Source organism: Haemaphysalis longicornis, unplaced genomic scaffold (genome assembly GCF_048455015.1).
Source record: "Haemaphysalis longicornis isolate Haplotype H1 unplaced genomic scaffold, Haemaphysalis longicornis Haplotype H1 scaffold_5, whole genome shotgun sequence".
NCBI classification, from domain to species: Eukaryota; Metazoa; Arthropoda; class Arachnida; order Ixodida; family Ixodidae; genus Haemaphysalis; species Haemaphysalis longicornis.
Window position 1 is genome coordinate 63,936,474 of NW_027526385.1, and position 13,858 is coordinate 63,950,331.

The following is a 13,858-nucleotide window of genomic DNA, read 5'->3' on the forward strand; positions in this document are numbered from 1 at the left end:
ACGTGTTTTTATACCAATGATGTGCGTTATTTTTCATCAGTTGTAGGATAAGAAAAAACCCCTACAGCAGCCACGTAAATGCTACCTATGAAATCAGTTGTTTGGCCACATAGGGTACTTTGCTAGCAGTACCCATCGGGAGAATGTGAGCCAAAGTTTTGTAAAAAGTGAGCTTTAGTAGCACTCAGTCCCTCATTATTCTCTAATAAATGCACTTTCAGATAGCTATTATTAATGTGTGCGTCAACGAGGAGTTCACAGACACAGACATTCGACCAAACGTTTTGCGTCTCAGTAGACCAAGAAAGACTATCGTCACAAAACGGAGTAATATACCATGGACCACGGCGCTCTTTGCGTTTGCTGTGATGACACGCTTGGGTATGCTAATGGTTGGACAGCAAAAAAAACAGCAAAAAAGAGGAGAAATGCTCATGTGGGAACTCAGGTTGGAATAACTTAAAACCATGTGGTTGGCCATTTCTGATTTGTTTTCCTGTGGAAACAAACTTCTCGAAAAATACTGGCGCGCTTGATGCGCCGAAACTTCTCTTGTGCTTAGAGGCATATTGTATATTGCAGGCGGGCAAAGCCATTTAGACCATCTGGAAATATTTCGAAGTCTCGAAACATGAGTCTTCGTCTTTTGTCTACGTCAGAAAAACGGCAGCTCGGTGCAGTGATCAAACCCACATCCTTGGGATCAGCAGCCAAAGGCTCAGCCACCGAGCTGCTCTTAAGGGTCGCACTTGTCAAGCATTTACCCTTTTCAGGTCTGTGGCTTTTTTAAGGCAAATTCAAAAATGCAAGAAGCATAAACATTTCGGGTGTTGGCCTTCGCCGCTGCGCAGTGCAGCAATCCTGCAGCCCAGTGGGGCCACTGACCTCTACTAGTTTTGCTGGATGGCGCACCGCCGCTACCTGAAGCGGGAGCTTGCGAAGCCACCGGAAGTGCCGCCGCTTGTCCCGCAAGGCGGTCGTCTGCTGCGCGACACGGTACGCGCGACGCGAGTTATGCCGGGGTGCTGCTGTTCTTTGGATCACGTTTCCTTTATTTCTTTTTTTGTAAATACTTGCTCGTGGTTAGTAGGGTAAACCAAGTGACAATAAGGGCTATGTAGGCGCAGATCAGTGTTTGTTCAATGGGCTTTTAATGAGACAGCGTATGCACGTAAAACTGCCTTTTTTCTAATGCGCGTCCGTTTTAGATGCGACGCTGAGAGGAGCATCTCTTGCCGGCGGCCCTTGTCCTTCCTGCGTCATTGTCGTCCGCGTCCGCACAGCTGCGTTTCTCCTCCGCTCAACCCCCTCTCCTCTCGCCGTGATAGCGCGCCCTCTCCCGCAACTTCTGTGGCGCGTGCAGTGCGGCGTGCTCTCTCGCTCCGCCGGTGGGCGGCGCAAGCGCGCTGTGCGCATGTGCAGCACCCTGTCTCTCCGCGGTCTCCTCTCCTTCGTGCGCGCAGTGCCGCGCTCCGGCCGGTCTCTCAGTCGACGGTCGTCCGCGCTACGCTTGCTCTCTCTCTCTTTCTCTCTCTCTCACATTACCCGACGATTGCTCACGCAATTCGAGTAATCGACCCAACGGAAACGCACAATGGAACCCCCTTCAGCGTCGCATCACACCATTGTTCCCGCGAGGGGAGGTGGGCGTAATTTTTCTTTTTCGCAAGATTAACGGAGCATCGCCTATCAACGGCGGACAATCTTGGAGACTGGCCGCGTTTCGTTAAGATGGACGGTTATGGGTCCCAGCTGTTCGGAGTGGCTGTCCGGTCTTGTACGAGGCGTGGGATCTAGCGACGCAGGCTGCGTTCATAGAAGCTTTCGCGGACGCTTGCACGTGTCTCCGCGGGTTTGTGAGTGTTTGTTATATTTGTTTGGTTTGCTCTCGATCTTTTCCTTTTAGATGCGGCGCATCTCTTGCTCTGAGGCATGTCCCTCCTGCGTCGTCGGCGTCCGTCCGCACGCCACCTGCGCATGCGCGACTCTCCTCCATTCATCTCTCCCACAGCTGTGCGCGACACTCTCACTCCGGCGCATTAGCATAACGACAGCTGGCACGCTTGGCTGGCGCGCGCTTCGCTACGTTAACGCTGCGTTAACAGCTGCTCCGGTGCGCATGTGCGCACATGCGGGAGTCTCTCCCGCGGTCTCCTCTCCTTCAAGTGCTGTGAATATAAAGCGGGTATCGCTCCGCGGCGGTTCAGTCAGCGCTCGCTCTCGTTCGACTTGGCGTCACTTTGCTTGACGACTGTGTGCTTGACTACGTCGTACTTCACTTGATTCTTCGATGAAGAGGTTATGGAAGCGACGGTCCCTTCCGTGAGTGGTGTGACACAACCCACTATCAGCGTCACCCCAAGCATTGAAAGCAACGTTACGACCATCGAAGATGACAGAGCTGGGAAGGCTGCTAAGCGAAGAGCTCGTGATGCCGAGCGTGGAAAAATGGAAACGCCAATTGAACCCCCAGATGCGCCGCATCACACCAGGGTTCCCTCGCGGGGAGATGGGGCCAATTTTTTTTTCGTGGGAGAGAGTGGCATCGCTTAAGGGTTACGGGGGGCGTTGCCAACCGTGGTTTAAGCCCGGATTTGTAAATCCACCCAATCAGGTCCCCAGGAGACAGTGATTGGCCTGTGTATCGGGGGTGGAGCCTAAGTAACCCATGAAAACCACGACACGAGGTCTCGGGGTCGAGTCCTCAATGTTTAATGCGCTATGGACGGCCTGTGTATTGCCGGGCTAGCCAGGTTCGTCTAGGGAGGATCTCACCACTTGGGTAGTCTTAGGTCAGGGTCCGTCGCTGACGGTGGTGCCGTGTGCACAAGGTTGTAGCTGACGAATACTCTCACTTTATTTCTTACTTCGCTAACTCTATCTTCAGTCTGTAAATATTCTGTATGTGTCTTTCGTGTAAATATACGTTTTCGAAAACCCTCTATCAACTATTATCGTCGTGTCAAGTGCCGCACCACCAGGCAACAACGCCAGATCATCCTCTACAACAACGAAGTAACCTTTACGGCACCTAAATGAGAACTTCAGCAACAAAGTTGCCTATAACTCAGGCCAAGCTGTTCCCTGTTTTATTATAATCAGGGTGTTTTATAATAAAAACCGTGTGAGTAGAATTCACTGCACATAAGCTTGATATCAAGTTATAGTAACGGAGAACATGAAACTGAAGAAAAGGACCTGAAGGCCGAGTGGTCAATTTATTGGAGTTGATGTAGAAGACACGTACTGATCAATTTGTGCGAATGTTTTACTAGTGCTTGAATAGGATAAGCTTTGTGAGCTGCTTGCGGATGTTTGATCCAGTTATCTTGGCCGTCACGGTCTTCGCGGTGTGATGCATCCATATCTTTATATATGAAGCGGTCACACACTTCACCAGTTGCACTAAGTGGATTAAATCAGCCGCTGATTCGATCATGTAGCTCGGGGTACAGCATCTCGAGGTGACCGGAAAGCTCTGTCATAACTGAAACTCAATAAATCAGAAAGATTCCCCTTCTTTGGAAGGCTCGTGCCATGCTAGTTGTCTTCTCTGCGTATCACTTCCTCTTAGGTCTGGCAGATGTAAATTGTAGCTTATGACGGCTTCTGCAGACCACCACGGTTTTTCCGGTCAAAGAAGGCCGACGGACTTCTCTCTGACACAGTTACTGCGTGGCATGTAGCACAAGGAATTCTTCTGCGCACCATCAGGCACACAAAGCCCGCAATGTACCCGGTGATGTTCCCGACATACGGCGAGAGCGAAGGAAGGCGCTCAGCCTCCCTTTCCAACTCACTTTCCTCGAAAAGCTCGGGATCATGCTGGAGATCTCCACCACCATTCTGCTTTGCCACAGTCATGTCCAGCTCATCATGAGCCCATATCCCGCTGCTTACATACAAAATCCGGGTTTCATCAAGCGCATCACAATTTCCTCGTCCTCCTTTGACCTCGGTGTGCACAACTAGGCGTTTATAAGCTGCCACAAATTGTGCAACTGTGTGGTTGTTGTTCCACGCTCCTTTGCAGCGTATGGCAGCGAAGAAGAGTTCAGTGTGGTCTTGCTCGAGTTTGTACATTAGTAGGTAGCGCAACGGGGCAGCTTCTCCAAGGAGCAAGGAAGATGCCATCCCGATGGTGCTTTCAATGCTGACTAGAAAACCAAGAAAGGTAGTCTTCCGCGAAGTCTTAAAAATGGCAATCCCTGTTGGTCCAGTGAGGCCCCTCATGTACTCCTGAGCTTCCTCCAGAAACGACAACGAGATACCCTTGCTGCCAGGCGGAAGGGGTGCTTTAGATCCCTGAGCCACAGGGTTGCGCGAGTTCAGGCAGTCAAACAGCCGGTCGCAGAGGCGAATAAATTTCGTAGTCGCTTGCGAATCCTTGAATTGAGGCAGCTTTAAGTCTTCCCGACAGAAGTTAATGGCATCTGCCACACTGGCACTCAATGTTTGGGCGGCAAGGTTTTTCCTTCATTTTTTGCTTCTGCCACTCAATATGTGCCGCCCGAAGCTTAGTTGCAGCGTGCAACCCCTGTTGTTCTTGGAGCTTGTGTAGCTCATGGATGTATTGCCACTGTATTAATGACCCCGATGAATTCTTTAGACAGCCAAGAGAGGCAAGGGCGTCGCGCACAAGATTTAGCATATGGCACACATCAAGAAAACAGTGCACCTTCTCATTTGTGACAGGGTGCTGGAATGACGTCACCATTTCGCACTGATCCACCAGCGAAGCCCGCAGGTCCTTGAACATCGCAAAATTGCAGCTCAGCCCAGCACAGGTTAGCGACACTATGCGAACGCCTGCTTCAGCAAGTTTTCTCAAGCATAGTTTTACAACGTTTGCTCTCTCTTTTCCAGTCATCCCATTTATGAGGAAATACCCACAGGGTATTTTCCAATGCGAGTCAAGAGAAACAACCATGAAAACCGTGGCTTCAGCTGCCACATCATTTTTGTCATCATCCATCTCGGTGCCAATATCCACATAGCCTCTAAACTTCCTGCCATCCCACTCCACGTGCTTTCTTATGGGCAACTCATCTACCATGAGGCTGCACAGCAGTTCTTTTTGGTTCTTTTTGGCTTCATTAGCCTCCACGGGAATGGCATTCATTGCCTCTCCGGTAAAGCCAGGTTCCCCATTCACCGTGCTATACCACTTTTTTATTGTGGATGGGTGTGGCAAGGCGCAGTCAAACGTTTCCCGCACGTAATTATACGCTTTCGTAGAATAAAATTGCAGGGTCAGTGCAAACATGCGCAACGTGGGCGAGTACTTCTCTCGACTCGGCCTGGCTGGTTCGGCGCCTTCATTTGACTGCTTCACGATGCGCTGCATAACTTCAAGGGCACTCCAGTAAAGCACTTCTCCAACATTGTGCAAGCATCTTGTGAAACAAAATTCTGCCTTAGGTCGTCAACAATTTCGCTCAATGATGCGACCCGGGTCTTCAGCCGACGCTCCCATTACTGGCTAAGCTTCAGTCTCTTTTTGACGCCTTCAGTGACACTAGTGCACTTGTCCAGTCTCCTTTTTAGGGTTTTGGGAGTGTTCATGACGGCATAGCTGTGATCAAATGCCTGTAAATAATAAATTTATAAGCTCAACAACCACAATAAATGTCAATCTACAAGAAAGCAACCTACAAAAACCTGTTTACTAAAAGTAAAAATTAGGCTTCCCATATTTGTTCTTTCCAAATTTCCTTATTCTCTTTCGTGCATCGGCCAGTTCATGAAAAACTGCGCTGCAGGACATCAAGCTTTCCTATTGGTAACTATCATCACGCAGCCTGAAGGCGGCAGAAAATGTTTCGAGTTTTTGTATTTCACAATTCATTTGTACATTATTGTTAGCGCTTATCTGAAAGTAAGCTTACACTTCCTGATGGCTCAGGAGGAGGTGCTGGTGGGCTGCTGGGTGCCTCATCTGTGAGCTAGGTCGTGGCTCAAATGAAGATCGAATGGGAGAAACTAGGGTTTGAGAATTTAAAGGTTTAATAATAGAGAAAAACTGAGGTTACAGTGGATGAGGGCAGAGGAGCACGGAGAGAAAACGTCTGACGTGGTGCACAGGCGTGGGGCGACTCTCCGGGTGAACCGCACACACACGTAAGAGAGAGAGAGAGAGAGAGAGAGAGAGAGAGATAGAGAGAGAGAGAGAGAGAACATAAACACCCGCGTTGCGTCTGGCGTCTCCCTGTTCTCGGGCATAACACACCCGAGTCAGGGGCGCGTTCGTGCTCTTGAAAAGCTCGGGTCCTTGCGGCGCGGCCGTGGTCGTAAACTGCGGTCGTTCTCCGCGTCTTCGGGCGGCAGCTCCTGAGGTGTTGAGAGGCTGGGCCCCGAGGCCGACCGTTCCCGTTTCTCGCGGAGAGATTTCTGCGAAGCATCGGAGCGAGCTGACACATCTGACGTGAAAAAGTCAGGAATTGGGGCTCTATCCTTGGGTGGTTTTCGATTCGGGGTTTTCTGAAAAAAGGCATGATTTTCGTTATAGTGACCATCACAAGTCAACCATTAATTTACGCACAAACAACAGCAAATCTTATAAAATTAACTCATTTTCATGCATGAAGAAAGCAGCAGTTACAAGTGACTCATCCAGGCATGAAAAGGTACTTTTGTACACAAAACACCGCAATAACGCAAGAAACAAATGCGAGTACATGCCTGGACCATTGGGAAACCGTGCAACGTTGATTCTTTGCCCCTAAATTACAGCTTCACGTTGCAAAACATGCGAGCGGTGCTTTTTAGCAAGCAGTAAGCAAGGGACTGGTTCTCACACCGCAGAATACAACTGTCCGGAATCAATAATGCTTTGAACGACGAAACTGCAAGAATGGTGGACACATTGGAAAGGCTTGCACCTAGAAGCGCTAAGACAGCCAAAAATGCTGCCTGCACGGTTGTCAGCAAGACAACGTTCAGTGCCATGTGGAGCCACAATCCACCTAGGCTGCAGATAGACAAGACAACGTGTTGCTTCTCACGTTGTCAGGCCAGTTTCTTCATGTTTTTGGTTCTGCAACAGTTAACATTGTAGACGCCCTGAAAGCTCACTTTGTCCCACAACAATCGGAGCTATACTGTCGAGCACGCTTGCAACGTCGAAATCAAGAACAGGGAGAAACCGCGGGTGCCTACGATACAGCACTAAAACATGGATCTTTTACGCAGAACCGTAAGCCAGGCATAGCTTCTGCGTCGCATGGGTCCCCGATCATGGCTCGTCAAGCATCGGCGCGTTAAACCTCTCAATCAATCAATCAATCAATCAATCAATCAATCAATCAATCAATCAATCAATCAATCAATGAATGAATGAATGAATGAATGAATGAATGAATGAATGAATGAATCAAATGTTCCACCGGAGAGGTCACCAATTTTAATGTTCCCACAACCGAATAGCAGCCGTCGGTTTACTGAAGCGTCGTACATATGTACACTCCAGGCCTTCCGAGTTCGGACTGCACAACAGAGAGCGCGGTCGCACATATCGTCTTCCGCTCACGCACTGCTAGTCTACCGCACGAGAAAGGCGCTATCGGGAATTCTCAGGAGCGGCGTCGCAAAAGCGCGCACGGCGTGCAGTCTCAAATATCACCCAGGTGTGTGGCCTTGGGCAGTGGTATATGTCACTTTTGCCGTGCATCTGAGATGCTACATCCGGGAAAGATCTTCTATGCAGCCCATGACTTTGCGTAGAAATGATTGGTGCACAGAGAGAATTCTCGCCTTCTGCAAGTGCTCCGGGAAAGAAAACAGCGTTGGGACGGCGTCGCTTTCACAGACGCGTTCTTACATCCGGGAAAGATCTTCTATGCAGCCCATGACTTTGCGTAGAAATGATTGGTGCACCGAGAGAAGTCTCACCTTCTGCAAGTGCTCCGGGAAAGAAAACAGCGTTGGGACGGCGTCGCTTTCACAGACGCGTTCTTACATCCGGGAAAGATCTTCTATGCAGCCCATGACTTTGCGTAGAAATGATTGGTGCACAGAGAGAAGTCTCACCTTCTGCAAGTGCTCCGGGAAAGAAAACAGCGTTGGGACGGCGTCGCTTTCACAGACGCGTTCTTACATCCGGGAAAGATCTTGTATGCAGCCCATGACTTTTCGTAGAAATGATTGGTGCACAGAGAGAAGTCTCACCTTCTGCAAGTGCTCCGGGAAAGAAAACAGCGTTGGGACGGCGTCGCTTTCACAGACGCGTTCTTACATCCGGGAAAGATCTTCTATGCAGCCCATGACTTTGCGTAGAAATGATTGCTGCACAGAGAGAAGTCTCACCTTCTGCAAGTGCTCCGGGAAAGAAAACAGCGTTGGGACGGCGTCGCTTTCACAGACGCGTTCTTACATCCGGGAAAGATCTTCTATGCAGCCCATGACTTTGCGTAGAAATGATTGCTGCACAGAGAGAAGTCTCACCTTCTGCAAGTGCTCCGGGAAAGAAAACAGCGTTGGGACGGCGTCGCTTTCACAGACGCGTTCTTACATCCGGGAAAGATCTTCTATGCAGCCCATGACTTTGCGTAGAAATGATTGGTGCACAGAGAGAAGTCTCACCTTCTGCAAGTGCTCCGGGAAAGAAAACAGCGTTGGGACGGCGTCGCTTTCACAGACGCGTTCTTACATCCGGGAAAGATCTTCTATGCAGCCCATGACTTTGCGTAGAAATGATTGGTGCACAGAGAGAAGTCTCACCTTCTGCAAGTGCTCCGGGAAAGAAAACAGCGTTGGGACGGCGTCGCTTTCACAGACGCGTTCTTACATCCGGGAAAGATCTTCTATGCAGCCCATGACTTTGCGTAGAAATGATTGGTGCACAGAGAGAAGTCTCACCTTCTGCAAGTGCTCCGGGAAAGAAAACAGCGTTGGGACGGCGTCGCTTTCACAGACGCGTTCTTACATCCGGGAAAGATCTTCTATGCAGCCCATGACTTTGCGTAGAAATGATTGGTGCACAGAGAGAAGTCTCACCTTCTGCAAGTGCTCCGGGAAAGAAAACAGCGTTGGGACGGCGTCGCTTTCACAGACGCGTTCTTACATCCGGGAAAGATCTTCTATGCAGCCCATGACTTTTCGTAGAAATGATTGGTGCACAGAGAGAAGTCTCACCTTCTGCAAGTGCTCCGGGAAAGAAAACAGCGTTGGGACGGCGTCGCTTTCACAGACGCGTTCTTACATCCGGGAAAGATCTTCTATGCAGCCCATGACTTTGCGTAGAAATGATTGCTGCACAGAGAGAAGTCTCACCTTCTGCAAGTGCTCCGGGAAAGAAAACAGCGTTGGGACGGCGTCGCTTTCACAGACGCGTTCTTACATCCGGGAAAGATCTTCTATGCAGCCCATGACTTTGCGTAGAAATGATTGGTGCACAGAGAGAAGTCTCACCTTCTGCAAGTGCTCCGGGAAAGAAAACAGCGTTGGGACGGCGTCGCTTTCACAGACGCGTTCTTACATCCGGGAAAGATCTTCTATGCAGCCCATGACTTTGCGTAGAAATGATTGGTGCACAGAGAGAAGTCTCACCTTCCGCAAGTGCTCCGGGAAAGAAAACAGCGCTGGGACGGCGTCGCTTTCACAGACGCGTTCTTACATCCGGGAAAGATCTTCTATGCAGTCCATGACTTTGCGTAGAAATGATTGGTGCGCAGAGAGAAGTCTCACCTTCTGCAAGTGCTCCGGGAAAGAAAACAGCGTTGGGACGGCGTCGCTTTCACAGACGCGTTCTTACATCCGGGAAAGATCTTCAATGCAGCCCATGACTTTGCGTAGAAATGATTGGTGCACAGAGAGAAGTCTCACCTTCTGCAAGTGCTCCGGGAAAGAAAACAGCGTTGGGACGGCGTCGCTTTCACAGACGCGTTCTTACATCCGGGAAAGATCTTCTATGCAGCCCATGACTTTGCGTAGAAATGATTGGTGCACAGAGAGAAGTCTCACCTTCTGCAAGTGCTCCGGGAAAGAAAACAGCGTTGGGACGGCGTCGCTTTCACAGACGCGTTCTTACATCCGGGAAAGATCTTCTATGCAGCCCATGACTTTGCGTAGAAATGATTGGTGCACAGAGAGAAGTCTCACCTTCCGCAAGTGCTCCGGGAAAGAAAACAGCGCTGGGACGGCGTCGCTTTCACAGACGCGTTCTTACATCCGGGAAAGATCTTCTATGCAGCCCATGACTTTGCGTAGAAATGATTGGTGCACAGAGAGAAGTCTCACCTTCTGCAAGTGCTCCGGGAAAGAAAACAGCGCTGGGACGGCGTCGCTTTCACAGACGCGTTCTTACATCCGGGAAAGATCTATGCAGCCCATGACTTTGCGTAGAAATGATTGGTGCACAGAGAGAAGTCTCACCTTCTGCAAGTGCTCCGGGAAAGAAAACAGCGCTGGGACGGCGTCGCTTTCACAGACGCGTTCTTACATCCGGGAAAGATCTTCTATGCAGCCCATGACTTTGCGTAGAAATGATTGGTGCACAGAGAGAAGTCTCACCTTCTGCAAGTGCTCCGGGAAAGAAAACAGCGCTGGGACGGCGTCGCTTTCACAGACGCGTTCTTACATCCGGGAAAGATCTTCTATGCAGCCCATGACTTTGCGTAGAAATGATTGGTGCACAGAGAGAAGTCTCACCTTCTGCAAGTGCTCCGGGAAAGAAAACAGCGTTGGGATGGCGTCGCTTTCACAGACGCGTTCTTACATCCGGGAAAGATCTTCTATGCAGCCCATGACTTTGCGTAGAAATGATTGGTGCACAGAGAGAAGTCTCACCTTCTGCAAGTGCTCCGGGAAAGAAAGCAGCGTTGGGACGGCGTCGCTTTCACAGACGCGTTCTTACATCCGGGAAAGATCTTCTATGCAGCCCATGACTTTGCGTAGAAATGATTGGTGCACAGAGAGAAGTCTCACCTTCTGCAAGTGCTCCGGGAAAGAAAGCAGCGTTGGGACGGCGTCGCTTTCACAGACGCGTTCTTACATCCGGGAAAGATCTTCTATGCAGCCCATGACTTTGCGTAGAAATGATTGGTGCACAGAGAGAAGTCTCACCTTCTGCAAGTGCTCCTGGAAAGAAAACAGCGTTGGGATGGGGTCGCTTTCACAGACGCGTTCTTGAACCCGAGCGGTCGAAACACGCCTCAGTAAAGTGATTGCTGCAGTCTGCTGCTTGGAGATGGCTTCAATTTGTCCCTTTTGAGGTTAACAACCCACTGCTGGTACAAGTGGGGCTGGGAACGCGGAGACCTGCGAGACAAATACCGGACAGCTTTAACACGCCGTTCTACGCATCGCAAATATTTTCTTCATGCTCCCTGCAAGTCAGTTACGGGAAATTAAGAATGATTTAAGGGCACTTACGCATGAAACGTCTTTTCAGAAGACTTTTCTGGCCTGCTTGTGCAATTAACAGCACAGCAGACAGGCATTGTTTTGAGAGAAGTGCAGAAAACGCGCACGCCGGCAGCAGTCAGGCGGGAGCAAGCACCGGCTTCCGGGACAAGGCCGCCGACTTCCGGTGGCTTCACGCCGGCGCGCTCTAAGCGCCATCCAGCTCCCCTGGTGAAGGTCAGTGAGTGGGGCCCCTAACAGTTGCAGCGAGGTAAGGTCAAAGTTCATGTTTTATATCGCCGGCAGGCTGCCTAGCTGAGATATTTCGTTTGCTAAGCGTTGCACTCTGCTTGCGGTACCAGCAGTAGCATACAATTGCAGCATCGGTGTACATATTAGAGAGAGAGAGAGAGAGAGAGAGAAACAACTTTCGCTGAGCCCATTTCAGGTGACGCTCGCAGGCGTCAGACGGGGTGGAACCCTAGTCACGAGTCCCATATGAGTCCAATAGCTCCTGGCCCCTGGACGCGAGCTCTTGCTGCGTCGACAGGTCGGGGCTGGACATCAAGATCTCCCATCGCTCGGGTAGGGGGGGAAGGGGAAGGGGGAGGGAAGGTAGAGGATTCTTGAGCTCAGTACACTCCGCCAGTATGTGCGGCAGGGTGCCTTCCGTCTTTTTGCAGAACGGGCAGATGGGGTCGTGTTCTGCCGGGAACATCTTGTTCAATAAAGCTGGGTGCGCCAGTGACCCCGCTTGTGCCCGGCGCACTATTGCAGAGCATCTGATTCACTCACCTTGTTCCTCCGGCGTCGTCGTCGTCGTCGTCGGCGGCGTTGTCCACCCCTCCCCCATTCTCCTCGCCGCGACAGCTGCGCTCTCCGCCGCTCACCCCCTCTCCTCTCCGATAGCGAACACTCTCTGGCGAGGGGCATTGGATTGGCTTCGATTGGATCGAATTAGATTGGCTTGGATTGGATTTGGATTGGATTGGATTAAAGTGGATTGTGTTGGATTGTGTTGCGTCATAGCCGCGGCACGTGGCGTCATAGCCGCGGCAAACGCGCTGGGCCGGCGCATGTGCCGCGCCGCGGCACATGCGCCGCGGTTTCCTCTCTCTTCCGCGGTTTCCTCTCCTTCGGGCGCGCTGCGCATATAACCGCTGTGCCGTTCTCCGGCGAAGCAACATCCACGCTTGGCTCAAACACCTAGAGTCCACGCCGCTTTACAAGTACGCCAACGTCGTCATCGACTGGGACCGGCTTACGCAGTCCCGTCAACGTTATGCGCGCTATAAAACGCGGTCCCTTCGCCGCTCCGCCTATGCGTCGCATCTACACAGGGCTTCCCGCGAGGGGAGGTGGGAGTCTCATTTTGAACGATGAAGAGAGCGTTGATACGATTGTGACTGATATGAAAACGAAAGTGCCTTAGAAATTACGGAGTCCATGGTGCGTGAAAGAAAAAAGCCCCGAATGACGTTGACCGCGTATCATCAACCGCGAATCCACATGGTTGGTGGATGCCCCTCCCACCATCTCCCCAAGCCGAATCCTTACAATTCTCCCGAGCTTTGTAGGCGCGCCCTGTCCATCTCATGCCTGTCCGACCAGCTTCAGCTTGTGGAACAGGCTGTAGCGGCTGGCAAGGCATATGGGGTCCTGGACTAAGAACTTCACCTCCTGAAGAGTCCACACAACTTTTTCCCACAATAAAGATGTTTATCTTCCTCCTGGTCGAACGATTTTGCTGTGAACCGGTAAACGTTATTCCTTATCGGCTCAGGTTAAGCGGGCTCAAAAAATAGCGGCGCAGGTTTTGGTTCAGTTCAGGGAAACATGCCAGTTCGGTTCCGGTTCGGTTAGCTGCCGGGTCGACACCCTCCTTTTTACCCGTGTTTTCCTCTGAGAACAACTTGTTCAAAAACAGCCTAGAAACCTCATTGATCTGTTTTTGGGTGTCCTGCGGTCTTTGTATATGACATGCGGTTCTTTGTATTTGGTGTGGATTTATTTGATGATATATCTCGGATGTTGGTTCAGCACTTTCATAATATAGTGCTTTTTTTAGGACCTGTGCTGTGCTTTCACTGGACCGACATCTTTCTCACATAATTCGCTCCTTGTAGTATTCCAGTGGTTCTGTGATGGTCGCGATTCTTAACGTGACCCCAGGTTCACAAAAGGCATGAGGAGATGGGGGCACAGAGACATGGATGTTTTTAAATGGAATTAAATAGGACCAACTGGCTCGATCTCGCTTACGGCTCGGCGTCGCTGTGCTGCTACGGCATGGTGCGGCACGGGCTTGTAGGAAGGGACTGATGTTCTCTGCGGTCACGCCGCGGTGGCTCGGGCTCGAACCGAGGGTCCGTCACGATAAGGTTGCTTTGATTCGATCTCGTACGATGGCTTAACGTGGTTGGCTAAGTGTGGAGACGGGTGGTCCTAAGCTCCCCTGCCTGCCGCTTCTTGCGTCTCGTCTCGTCCGCTCCCCAGATCGCTCCCCCGTCAGACGCCG

At 50.9% G+C, this 13,858-nt stretch overlaps 1 protein-coding gene and 1 pseudogene across 7 annotated transcripts in view; one reads left to right on the top strand and one right to left on the bottom strand.

The window, feature by feature from the left end:
• The window catches only part of LOC144138324 (uncharacterized), a 55,105-nt gene that overhangs the window by 16,328 nt on the left and 24,919 nt on the right, over positions 1–13,858 (top strand). The gene's annotated exons all lie outside the window — the stretch shown is intronic.
• LOC144138325 (THAP domain-containing protein 3-like) lies at positions 1,794–12,120 on the bottom strand (annotated as a pseudogene).